Source organism: Convolutriloba macropyga, chromosome 1 (assembly GCF_964194025.1).
Source record: "Convolutriloba macropyga chromosome 1, txConMacr16.3, whole genome shotgun sequence".
Lineage (NCBI taxonomy): Eukaryota > Metazoa > Xenacoelomorpha > Acoela > Convolutidae > Convolutriloba > Convolutriloba macropyga.
The window spans coordinates 63,176,361-63,190,693 of NC_134468.1; positions in this window are offsets into that span (position 1 = coordinate 63,176,361).

Here is a 14,333-nt window from a genome sequence, read left to right on the forward strand (position 1 = left end):
AGAAGGGAGGGATGTAAAATTTAAACCAATGAGCTGAAACAATTGTTACCAATGACCCAGGAACGCAAAATTGGAACAGAAATTATAAAGCTGAATACTTGTGTCATTATTTCGGTTGTTTTGTTTAGGCAAATAATTTTTTTGCTCGGCTCATTTTAAAAGCGGCTTGCATTATAAGCGCATCGCAGAAATTAATGACCGTGAGCGAGTTAGTAACAGATTATTTGGTAGGGTTTACCGGTTTTGTAGAGGGATAGGCTTTTGTAATTGTTATCAGCGGCAATGTGTTTTCTTTTGCCAGAGCGATTGAGAGCGAAGCTCCGAATAGTTGCATTTATAGAACTAGAGTTGTTTGGCAGAATTGCTTGATTGATCGAGCAGAAGCCCGGGTTTATTGTTGTAGTTAGGCTGTGGTTCGTCAGTCTGTTACTAGTGACGGTAATTCCAGCTGCGTTGATTGCTCTTTAGAACCGGCAGTATTCAGTGTAACTGTAGAATTGTATTGAAGAATTATAGAACTGAAGAATTGGTTCCAAGCTTGCGGTTGCTCGGTTTTAGTTGGTTAGATTTGATTTTAGTTGTAGTTATTTTGACTGCAAGGGTTCATAATACTTGACGCCTACGTAGTTATTGTGATAATTTATCAAAGCTTTTTAATTTAAGTGTTTTTGGCATCAACAGTTATTAACAGCGGAGGGCAAAATACGGGAATTAAATCGATAAGAAGAAATCGTTTGGATTTGTGAGATAGGGGAACTATTGTTTTTCTGCGATAGGCAGCCTAATCAAAATTGAGAATCTTACATTTGGTGTTTTTGGTCTCCTGGATGCTGGCTCTAGAAAATTTCTGATTGAAATAGGACCTCTCCAAATAGAAACAACTAGGTTTCAATGGGAGAAATAAAAATAAAAACGGTCACATCAGAGAAAATGCAAATTTGCGAATCGCTATGGTCTGCAAAAAAGGCAGTATTTTCAATGTGTCGAGTAATTTTCTATGAAAATTTTTAATTTGCAATTTAAGCACTCTTAGGTGATACCGAAAGAGATAATTAGGTTGTTTCTGGTAACAGTTGAGTCAAAAACAATAGTAAAATAATAGAAATTTTATTACAGCTGTTGCAATGTAACAGTATATCAAGGTGTCCTATACAGAACAAAAGTGTCTGAATCAGAAGCAATGAAAATTTCAGTCGTATTTTTTTTCTGTCAGTAAAATGAATAAAGAATAACTTTAATCGATCATATTTGGCAAGTGGATTCTTTGTCACCAAAATTTTGCTTTATCTACTTTTTGTTGACAAAAACAAGAAATTTTCTGTACGTTTTTTGTTCTATGCGGCGAATAAAGTCGTTGGGGATGGCCTAAATCCAATTTTACATTAGGAAATCAAAATTAGAGGGGAGTAGCCGTGAATTTTGTCGCATATATTGTTTCCCCGATTATGAGATCTTTATGAATGTCAGCTTGATTTCACTTGATTTTACTCAGTGTATTGGGAAATCATCAGTCAATGATCTCAGATCTTTTTTTTTACGTTGAAGACGTGAATGTAAATTTCTCTTATTTTTCATGAAGCAATAGAGTTTTTATGATAACTCAAAATAAAAAAGTAGCTTTGTTATTTTTGTAATCTCTTAAAAGCACAAGGATGTGTGAATGCGCAATACTCTTTTCTAAAGTCATTAATTTCATGCTTACAGTCCGTAAACTTGCGATACACTGCTCGGAAATAAAGTTGGGACTGCAGTTGAACACGAGAATCAGTACTTATTTTTAAATGAAATATGCATTTTTAATATGATTGTCTGGCTTTTCTAGATGCGAACAGAAACTTAATGTGTGCAACGTCCATTCCTGCGTCACAAGACGGCGAGTTGGATTTATTTGAGATCTTGCGATGAAAATTTGTTGTCAAATGGTGATACAGACATATTGAAATTAAGTCAGTGCAGTACATGAAAAAAAGCTTCAGAATTTTTGCCAATATTAACTTTTAATATTATGTGATAAGTTTTGTCGACTCTCATTTTCTTTGGCAAACAGCCACAAAAACAGAGCTGTAAATGAGCAAATTTAAATTCATCCGCTTGAGCAAATACAACAATTGAGGTCTGAGAAGAGGAGGACCTTGCCATGGAGCTAAGTAGCCTTCACAATTTCAACCAAGACTCAAAACCAGCTCAATTATTTAGTACTAGTTTCAGATCAAAAGAGGCTGTCGTGAAATCACTTTTGGATTTTGGGAATCGAAAAAGTACTGCGAAACACTGTCAAAAATGCTACAAAAGCGCCTCGCAAATTTTGTGCTATTCGCCAGCATTATTGCCCCCTTTAGATACACGGAGACAAGAGACCGTTTCAAAAATACACCTCAGTCAGTTACTGAAATTTTTGATCCAGATAATCCAACTACTGTCACAAACGAAACATCCTCAGTGACATCAGAGTCAGAACTTGCAGCATCAATCACACCCGAAATAGGTCACGTGATTACAACCGATGCCCCGCAAACATCTAATGCTGCTGGTACCGACACCCCAGAACAATCAGATGCAGCTGGTACCGACACCCCAGAACAATCAAATGCTGCTGGTACCGATACCCCAGAACAATCAGATGCAGCTGGAACCGATACCCAAGAACAATCAAATGCTGCTGGCACCGATACCCCAGAACAATCAAATGCTGTTGGTACCGATACCCCTGAACAATCAAATGCTGCTGGTACCGATACCCCAGAACAATCAAATGCTGTTGGTACCGATACCCCAGAACAATCAAATGCTGTTGGTACCGATACCCCAGAACAATCAAATGCTGTTGGTACCGATACCCCAGAACAATCAAATGCTGCTGGCACCGATACCCCAGAACAATCAAATGCTGCTGGTACCGATACCCCAGAACAATCAAATGCTGCTGGTACCGATACCCCAGAACAATCAAATACTGCAGGACAACCGAACGGTGCCAGTACCGAACCATCGCATTCAACTAGAACTGATTCCACAGAGCCATCGCTGGAATCTGAAACCGATGCTATACAACAGTCGAATGCGTCTGGAGTGCAAACCACTACAACAAGTGTTATGGTAGATGTTATTAATTGTACACCATTGAAGTCTATCGCAAACAATAAGACAAAAACGTCTGAGTCTCAAATGAAAAGACTAATCTTCATAGGAACCGATAGAGACTTAGAGTTGCTCAATTCGCTCAACGCAGAGGAAATTGTGGACATGTCATTTAGCGAGAGCATACAGCAGTGCACTTATGTGTGCAAGGGTGTCATTGGGAACGACCACTTTAACAATCACGTGAACAGATACGACACTCACTCTGGCAAATGTACGTGTTATCTCTTCAACAGATGTCAACAACAATTCCAATCAACACTTCACGACTTCTCATGGTCACCCAAACAGACAAGCTACCATTATAGTGTACACCGTAATGTCTTTCTTTTAAACTGAATCTACGTATGAAAAGAAGGTATAACTTGACATCATCATTTTCTTTCAGCTGACTTGATTCCTCAACGATTGACGAGTGAGTAATTTTCTTGCTAGCAATATTTCTCTTTTGTGTTTGTAACATTCCCAGTTTTTCTAGATCCATGTCAAGAAAAGGATGATGCCTATCCGTGCAATGAGTTAGCCTACTGCTCTTTTGATGGGAAGGCTACTTTCTGTGAATGTCCCAGTCACCTGAGGGGCGATGGTTTGTATTGCACAGGTAAAATTCACACTTAACGTGTAGAATCAAAGTTAAATATTTTCCCGTTGTTAATTATAAACAAATTTGCTTGCGTACTTAATTTTTTAAATACATCGAATAAGAAAGTTTCTGAGCGTGCGATGTGATAGCTTATGGAGCAAAATATCTATAAAAATGGAATGATTTGAGGAATGAGTTGTGTTTACTTTCAAGATTTTATTGCAAACTGAACTGTAAAATGGTTAGAAGTTTTGCTAATAAGCAAATTACCGGAACAAGTAAAGATTTAAACATACGTATAAAATATGAGTTACTGTTAAGATAGCCTTTGAAATTAATAGCTCAAAGGTTCAGATTCAGAATCATGGAGAATGTGGCCGATCCCAAGGCAAGGTGAGGGGGCTACTGCCAGGTCGTTGCTAGTCAAGATCTCAAAGCTTACCCTTGTTCAGAACTAATGCCAAATTTGCAAACACTTGCAAAATTTTGCTCGAAAATGACAAATTTGTAAATATTTGTAAAATATCCCAGGTCGAGGTGGCCAGACCAAAGTGACCCCTGATCAGACGAGTTTCGAGCGCACACATGTTCCCGGTGCGCTCGAATTACATGGTCTGGAAAAGGCTTCGAGCGCACTTTTGTCTGGACAATGGTCTGGAACTTGCCTGATCAGAGGCCACTTTGTTCTGGGACGGTCTGATCAGAGGCCACTTTGTTCTGGGACGGTCTGATCAGAGGTCACTTTGGTCTGGGACGGTCTGATCAGAGGCAGTTTCAAGCGCACACTAGTCTGATCAGAGGCCGATTCGAGCGCACACTAGTCTGACCAGAGACCAATTCGAGCGAAATTTTTTTCAATTTTTTTTGTTTTCTTACTGACTTTGGTTGTCTCGGGTAAGAGACAACAATAAAACAGCATTCCGATCGGAACTGCATCTGAAAATCTGATGGGTTTGATCAGAACCAAGGGGTCCAGCTGATAACAAATGCCGGTCCCCTCAAGAAAAGATTTTGAATCAAAGTAGATCAAGACGTTTTTATGCAGAGCTGTCTAAGTTCATTTTTTCAGTTAAAAACATAAAAAAATGGCATACTCAGTAATTTTTTGATCATTTTTTTTTCGATTTACTTTCATAAACAATACTTTCAGGATTGTTTTTTTTGTTAGTTGAATATAAGATTGATAAAATGGTAGATGAAATGAATATATTATAACAATATTGAGAGATTTGTTCATGTTCAAAATCATTCTCTGATCAGAGGTGATTTCGAGCGCACTTTAGTCTGGACAATGGTCTGGAACTCGTCTGGACAATGGTCTGGAACTTGTCTGATCAGGGGTCACTTCGGTCTGGAACTCGTCTGGTCAGAGGCGGCTTCGAGCGCACTTCGAGCGCACAATGATTTTCGAGCGCATACTCGTCTGATCAGAGGTCACTTCGGTCTGGGAGGGTCTGATCAGAGGTCCCACTTGTCTGGGATGGTCTGATCAGAGGTGATTTCGAGCGCGACCTCAACCTGGGATCTCTTCACATGGTCAAATTTGCGAAATTTTGCAAGTTAATGTTAAGTTTGCCAAAATTTGCAAACGATTGGAAGAGTTCGTTCCGGTAGAGCTCTGCTTAGTATAGCAATGTGGTTTAATTCCTAAGTCCTAAGCGTTTCTCGTATATTGCCTAATTCAATTGAAAATATGTAAAGTACACCTTGTAAACGATATTTGTCGTAAAATCGCCCTACAAGGTCAATTTCTAACGTCAAGGGAGAAAAATATTCAGACTTGTTTGCAAATATTTGTAAAATTAATGCATTATTTTTTTACAAAATTTGTAATTTTCTCTATAAATAATTGCAAATTTGACATCAAGATTAAACAAGGTTAATGAATTCTGAATTTCATTTCGTCAGAAGTTCAAAAAAACAAAAATTGGCAAACGACCGAAAACTTTTTCCCAAGCACTTTTGCCGTTATGACCAAAAATCATTGCTTCAATCCATGTTTTTCTTAAACGGAGAATCACCTCGTTATGGCAACGGTTCTTTTTGTCAAAAGGATTGTTAGTGGTTAGAAACGACGAAAAGCTAGGGAACAACTTTCACTAGGGAACAACACTTAGACTAGCTGACACGGCTAACACATTTCGGAGAACTCTCAAAGCTATGAAAAGAGGAAAAGACTTTTTAACAGCACTGTCGGACGACAAGAATGTCTCTTCAAAACTTTTACAGCTTGATTATATTATTTGAAGCCATCCTCAAAACGCTCAAGCTACAAAATTTTATTAAAGATGACAGTGGCTCACTAATGCATACGTCAGCTCATTGCACACCCATTGACATCACAACCGGAGCTGAAAACTCAATTGTGTTAACAGCATTGTCGGACATTTTTGGAAGAATTTTTCCGCAGGCTATTTGACCACACTTCAAGAGCAATAAAAACGGCAAGATAAGAGAACAGTTAACAGTACACTTTCAGCGACAATGATATCTTCACAAAAAACAGCACGCCTCCATTGCTACGCCAAATTTAAGGATAACTGTGGTACAATAGTACATTTTTAGTTTGGGGCTATTGTTTGGTGTAGCTAAATTGGTTCATTTTATGTTTAATTTAATTTAGTTCATTTCACCTACCTTTATTTTGTTCATTCATTTAGTTCTAGTTTTGAAGATCGAATCTTATCTTTTCATCCTTGTAAATTTGTTTACATCCTGTGCATGATCTTTTGTCTGTTCACATTGTCTCGTGATTGTAAGTTGCCGCAGTAAGAAATGTAATCTTATGAACAAATTGTAAATCAGTTTTGTTAATTTTGTCCAAATTCATTCTCTTCATTTTCGCAATTCAAATTAGTTGACTCTCTCCTTAACTAGAATCCGATTCGCCAAAATCTTAATTCAGACGCATCAAAAGTTTAGTATCTTTCGCTAAGCGAAATACTCTACAAATAATTGAAAGCGATTTTGCTAAGCCAAATTGACCTAAATTCTGTAACTAGAATATTTAATCCACAAGCAACAAACAATAGCGTTAAATCGCTCTGCCAAATCACCACTAATTAGCCGCTGTAGAATAAGCTAATCGGTGCCACGAAACAACTCATTCCTACAGATTGTAAATTTGTACGACATGGCGCAGTCAGCTCGAGAATCTAGAAACACACCGTTGTCGATAGAGCCATTTTGGGAACGACCAACTTCAGACCCACCAATCAGATGGGAGAAATGGAGAATTCAAGTAAAACCAGCGATTCTCGCTCGAGAGAATATCACTATAGACACATTGCAACAACCCAAACCAACGACAGTTCGCTTGCCAGCGGAACCGAAGTACGAGATGCCAACTGAAGATACAACCGAGGAAGCAGAGAGAGAGCGTCGAATTAGAAACAACCAGTTGAAGTTGCAAAGGGAACTAAAATGTCAAAAGATAACAGAAGCGGGAATACTACGTGGGGAACGTCCATGGAATTTGTGTGACCAAAAATGCGTATCTCTGTTGTATCTAAGTATTGGTACTGAATGAAGACGACTATTGACACAAAAATTTCCGCACGATAATATTTACGATTTGACTACCCTCAAACTCTGGGAATGATAGAGATTGCATTTATCCGCCCAAGAAACATCACATTTGATCGATATGTGTTCTTCTCTCGGAAGCAGAAGAAGGGCGAAACTGTAGAGCAACTCTACAGCATCTTGAAAGAATTGGCTGAAAATTGCGACTTTGAAAACCGTGAAGAAGCAATCATCAAGGACCTTTTCATCACGAACATGTTGGATGATGACATTCAGCGGGAGCTTCTACGGGATACAGTTGAACCAGAGAGGGCACTCAGCATTGCAGTCAACATGGAAATGGTAATCAGAATCAGCAAAGAATTTCATCTAATAACGGAGCAACTGGCAGTACAGTGAACGCAATACAACAATTCAATCGATTTCGAGGCGCGGGTGTACGTGGAAATCAATCAAGCAGAGCAGTCACCAACCGCGCAATTGCCCCGCAATGGGTAGGAAATGTAACCACTGTGGTTTGCAAAACCATTTTGCTAAGGTATGTCGTCGAATTCTTAACAATACAAGAAACACTCAACAAACCAATCGCATTAACACTGTAGAAACTGCTGAAACATCTAATCAAAATTCTCGTCAGGAAAATCAAAACCACAACCGATACATTAGCCACTTCGCCATCAGTCGACGACCTTTACCTGGACTCTTTCTACTTCGCGCTCTCCAAGATCTTCTCCAGCTCCCTAATGGCCAGCCTGACAACCAAGGACGCGATTTTGAAAGAGATTCGCGAGTGCATTCTTACGGACAACGAAGATAGATGTAAACAAATATCCCCTTACATCCATTCCTTCTGGAAAGACTTGAGTGTAAAGAACGGGTGTGTCTGCATAGATGACAGGATTGCTCTTCCCCATGCGATCAAAGATGCCTATGTAGACGCCATCCACGCAACTCATCCTGGCACATGGGGGATGACTGATATGGCAACACACGCGTGGTGGCCATATATGCACAGGGACTTAGCTACGAAAACTGCAAAGTGCAACCCCTGTGTCAAGATTGATTTGGAGACTGTCAGATGGGACGAGCTCATCACAGACGAAAACTGGAACAACGATGAGCGTAGCGACATTGAAATAGAGGTGAACAAAAACAAACTGGGCAAAGAGGCGATGAAACGGCAAAAGGAGGACCCGAATAAGGAATCAAGATTGATTTCTCATCCAGATGTCGGCCAATCTATACCCAGAACAGAAGCATCACTGGAGGTAAAACTGGCAAAAAAGAGACCTCGCACAAAAAGAAAAGAAAAGTCTCGATGGCTTATATGAGGTGTTAGCACCAGGATCGTCAGTAATTAAAACAAACGAACATACTTCAGTGATTAAAGAACCGGGAAAGAGAGATCTGACAATCAGGAACTCAAATCTAGCAAAGTTTGGGACGAAGGCGGAACGTGACACAGAATTGCAGGTATATGCTAACCGACGTCCAAAATTACCAACGGGCAAAACAACTGAGGAACTCATAAACCATCACGCAAAGGAATCCAGAAAGAAGTTAGAAGGAGGAAAACGAATGAAGCATAAGAAAGTGGCAGATGACGTTAGTACAGTGTCGTCAATTCATTCTAATGTTACACGTGCCCTCCGTGTAAGAATGCCAACAATGCTCAAAAGAAAACTGTCAACAGCGCCGCCAAATCAACCCAACGAATCACGTAACGATCTCGCAGTGCCAATGGAATTACCTACCACAAGCATTGTCATCGCGGAGCCACCCAGCAGGCCAAAGCGAAAAGCAGCTACAAAAACATCAGTAGCATTAATTCCAACAAAAAGAAAGCGCTCCACAGTATCGATCACAGAATCGGATGAATCTGCGACTTCAGTCCAAACTTGCCCTCCCACAACCTCAAGTACTGGAGCAACTGGGAAACAAAAAGGACGACAAAATATCAAGAAAAAACAAATTGAGAATAAATCAATAATTTCGGCCATACAAACTGCTGCAGCACAGTCTAATCAAGAGGAATCTAACTTTACAGTCGGCCCATGTTCTCCAACAACCTCATACCCTACCCAATTCTATGTCTCCCCCAATTACGAAGAACCGGAGTTGTCGATGACAGTTGGCGAAGCGGAGAGATATTACGAAAGTGAGAGTGATTAAAGAACATTTGACTAAAACTGTTGCGTTCAAAACTCTGATTAAAACATTACAGTATTAATTATTTTAACAAGTACAAATGAATATTAATTTTCTGATAAATAACTTGTATTTATTTTCGCCAAGGAGGAAATGTGGTACAATAATACATTTTTAGTTTGGGGCTATTGTTTGGTGTAGCTAAATTGGTTCATTTTATGTTTAATTTAATTTAGTTCATTTCACCTACCTTTATTTTGTTCATTCATTTAGTTCTAGTTTTGAAGATCGAATCTTATCTTTTCATACTTGTAAATTTGTTTACATCCTGTGCATGATCTTTTGTCTGTTCACATTGTCTCGTGATTGTAAGTTGCCGCATTAAGAAATGTAATCTTATGAACAAATTGTAAATCAGTTTTGTTAATTTTGTCCAAATTCATTCTCTTCATTTTCGCAATTCAAATTAGTTGACTCTCTCTTTAACTAGAATCCGATTCACCAAAGTCTCAATTCAGACGTATCAAAAGTTTAGTATCTTTCGCTAAGCGAAAAACTCTACAAATAATTGAAAGCGATTTCGCTACGCCAAATCGACCTAAATTCTGTAACTAGAATATTTAATCCACAAGCAACAAACAATAGCGTTAAATCGCTCCGCCAAATCACCACTAATTAGTCGCTGTAGAATAAGCTAATCGGTGCCACGAAACAACTCATTCCTACAGATTGTAAATCTGTACGACAATAACGAAAGTATTCTACTGCAAAAGAAGTCAGTAGGAACTCTCCAGTTTAAGATTCAAACAGGACAATACGTGTAACCCAACCGACTTGTGCTCTTGGGGGAAAATTTCCAAAGAATGGTTAGCCAAAATAAAGACAACAGACATGTCAATGAGCGGGGATCTAGAAAAAAAGCATTCTACGGTAGATTAAAATCGCTAAAATCAGGCCACAGCCATGAGGCTCAAAAGAGTTCGCTAAACAATGTGCAGCCAACACAAATTTAAATTACATCAGCAATCAACTTGTTTAACTCTTTTATGCTTAGAAGTGTAATCATCCATCTTCGTGACAACAACAACGACAATGACCACGACTACAGTAACAATGTTTTTTTTTGCGTTGTTCGAACAGAGAAAATTTGAGTCGCGAATCGTTGGCCAATCGGAAGCATTCAACGTAAAGTTCAAAATGAGTTATTCGTGAAAAGAAATAATAAATAAACACGCGATTCGAGCTATGAAATTATAAGTTCACAAAAATATGTTTTCGTTTGAGCTTGAGTTCCGCTTATGCACAAACAATAAGCAGAGCAGCGTTTTTCAACAAAAATGTCTTTCAAACAAGTACAATTAATGGGGATTGTTGCAAGTTCTGTCACCCAAAACAGTCCAAGTGTTTAAGAAAACACAGAGCATCAGGGTACCATTTTTTTTAGACCTTAATGCCGTCAGCACTTATATGAAAACTAAGATGAGTTTTGACAAGAAAGTTGAATATCTTTTCAAGTTCTGGTGGCCAGCAGAAAAATTAACAGCCCTGGCCATATCAAAGGGCAAACACCGTGGGTTTACATGGGGGAAGTTATCGTTTTGAGATAACAGTTTACCAGAAGTTTTGAGGTCGGTGGTTGATGGTTATTTCTGCATTGGTTATAACTTTACCTTTACACTATTTATTGAGACAATTTTTTTAGGCTACGATCGGATTACAGTCAATTCTGCAATGCTCTCTGTGAAGACAGACCATGTACAAATAGGTAAAGTTTTAACTTCGTTTTGATGTAAATCAAAGTAACAGAAACGTTAAACCGAAAGTTAAACAGAAACTATGGTTTTTTTTTTACAAATACAAATAAACATAGAACTCTGAAAGCCTGTATATATACATTTTTATCTCATTGATTATTCCGCGTCATTCCACTTCACCGAACCAGAGCACTTGTTTTAAGATTTGAATTTTGACTTTTGAAGTTTGCCGTATAGTTTCTGAAGCACTCCGTTGTGTTTCAATTGTGTACTGAGCTTTATAATTGCAAAATGATTTTGTGTACAGTTTATACCCAAATTGAAGTTCCCGGGTCGAGGCTTGGTTAAAAAAATGTAAGATTAGCGGTGATTAGCGAAGAAAAAAGAAATTTTTTCACCGCAAAGCACCCGCATCTTTTAGCGTTCAATGCGTTCATAACAGTGAATTTTTGTAAGATTTGCAATTTTAGCGGTGAAAATTTTTTTCACCGCTTCGTGGTAGCGCTGAAAATTTTTTTTCACTGCCTTATGCTAGTAGCGGTGAAAAATTTTCATTCACCGCTTAAGCGGTGAAAGAAAAATTTTCTCGCTACGAGCAGAATGCGGTAAAAAAAAATTTTAAGCGCTACTACGAAGCGGTGAAAAAAAAAATTTTTCAGCGCTACCGTCAGAATGCGGTAAAAATCTTTCAGCGCTACCGTCAATTTCACCGCAACATATTTTATACATTACCTGAACCAGCACCCAAGCTAGTTTTGTCAATGACAATTCGGACAGCTGCAAACATATATGCCTAATATTTAAAATTTTTTTAATTCGAAGATTATGTTCGTTATTTTACATTACCTGAACCAGCACCCAAGCTTGTTTTTTCGACAACGACAATCCAGACAGCTGCAGACATATGAGCTAATATTTTAGTTTTTATAATGACCCAAGCATTTTTAGAATTTATAATCGCAATTTGTTGGAAATAATCGCAAACTTCCGTATGAAATACAAAACTTTTTTTCCTAGACAAGCTATAGCGAAAATTCTTTTTGTTTCAGATTTTAGGTACATAGGGCATACTCCATACCGAGTTTGGTTTGATTTGGACAACTCCTTGACCCAATCAAAAAGACCTATTTTTCAAAATTATTCAAATTTAACTATTCGAATTAATCGCAAATTTGCGTATGAAATACTAACTTTTTTCCTAGGCAATCCATAACAAATTAAGTGATACTCTATGGACAGCATGTGCGACAAACCTTAGTGTATGATATCTTTTTTAATAGTACGAGGTTGCTGATCATTCAGCATTAGTCTTGCATGTTTTTAATACAATTTTTCCAATGATGAAAATTTGTAGGATTAGCGGTGAATTTAGCGGTGAATTTTTGTAAGATTTGCAATTTTAGCGGTGAAAATTTTTTTCCCCGCTTCGTGGTAGCGCTGAAAATTTTTTTTCACTGCCTTATGCTAGTAGCCGTGAAAAATTTTCATTCACCGCTTAAGCGGTGAAAGAAAAATTTTCTCGCTACGAGCAGAATGCGGTAAAAAAAAATTTTAAGCGCTACTACGAAGCGGTGAAAAAAAAAAATTTTTCAGCGCTACCGTCAAAATGCGGTAAAAATCTTTCAGCGCTACCGTCAAATTCACCGGAACATATTTTATACATTACCTGAACCAGCACCCAAGCTAGTTTTGTCAATGACACTTCGGACAGCTGCAAACATATGTGCCTAATATTTAATTTTTTTTAATTCGAAGTGTATGTTCGTTATTTTACATTACCTGAACCAGCACCCAAGCTTGTCTTTCTGACAACGACAATCCAGACAGCTGCAGACATATGGGCTAATATTTTAGTTTTTTTAATGACCCAAGCATTTCTAGAATTCATAATCGCAATTTTTTCGAAATAATCGCAAACTTCCGTATGAAATACAAAACTTTTTTTCCTAGACAAGCTATAGCGAAAATTCTTTTTGTTTCAGACTTTAGGTACATAATGCATACTCCATACCGAGTTTGGTTTGATTTGGACAACTCCTTGACCCAATCAAAAAGACCTTTTTTCAAAATTATTCAAATTTAACTATTCGAATTAATCGCAAATTTGCGTATGAAATACTAACTTTTTTCCTAGGCAATCCATAACAAATTAAGTGATCCTCTATGGACAGCATGTTCAACATACCTTAGAGGATTATATCTTTTTTAATAGTACGAGGTTGCTGATCATTCAGCATTACTCTTGCATGTTTTTAATACGACTTTTCCAATGATGAAAATTTGTAGGATTAGCGGTGAAATTTTGTAAGAATTGCGATTTTTAGCGGTCAAATTTTTTTTCACCGCATAAGCGGTGAAATTTTTTTTTTCACCGCTTAAAAGTTTTTTTCATCGCATTGATCGCATTGAGCGCAAATCTTACACTTTTTACTCAAATTAACCGCAAATCTTACATCTTTTAGCGATTTTTAGCGGTGACACCTCGACCCGGGTTTCGTTGATTTTAGAGAAGGATCTTATATGATTTCATAGTGACCATACTCGACTTTTTAGTACGTTTCAAGTATATACGATTCACGAAATCATACATGACTCTTGTATGAAAAACAAGTTTTCAAAGAAATAATAAATGAACCATGAATGAAAAGTGAAAATCAACGCTTAAAAAATTGTATGACCCAGTGCAGTTTCTCTTTTTTTTCAGTTGGAAATAGAGAGTCACTGTTCGACTTGAATATTCCAAAGAAGACTGATACATCTCTGAATCTGGAGCAATGCGTGCAAATTGGAGTGGGTGGTAATTCGAGGGGATATGTTGTGGTGACTTTGAGTCTAGGACACCGCTTCTATATCAATGCAGTTGGATTATTCTTCGCATATGGTGAACGTCACTAACATTCAATCTGTAACAAACAACCGTCAATTTTTCATATATATAATTATATGTATATATTGTATATATATATATATATATATATATATATATATATATATATATATATATATATTCATATATATATATATAATATATATATATATATATATATATACATATATATAAATATATATATATATATATATCTATATATATATACATATATATATATATATATATATATATATATATATAAATTTCATATAAACAATTATTATCAGAATTTTGGTAACACAGAAACAAAGATTTT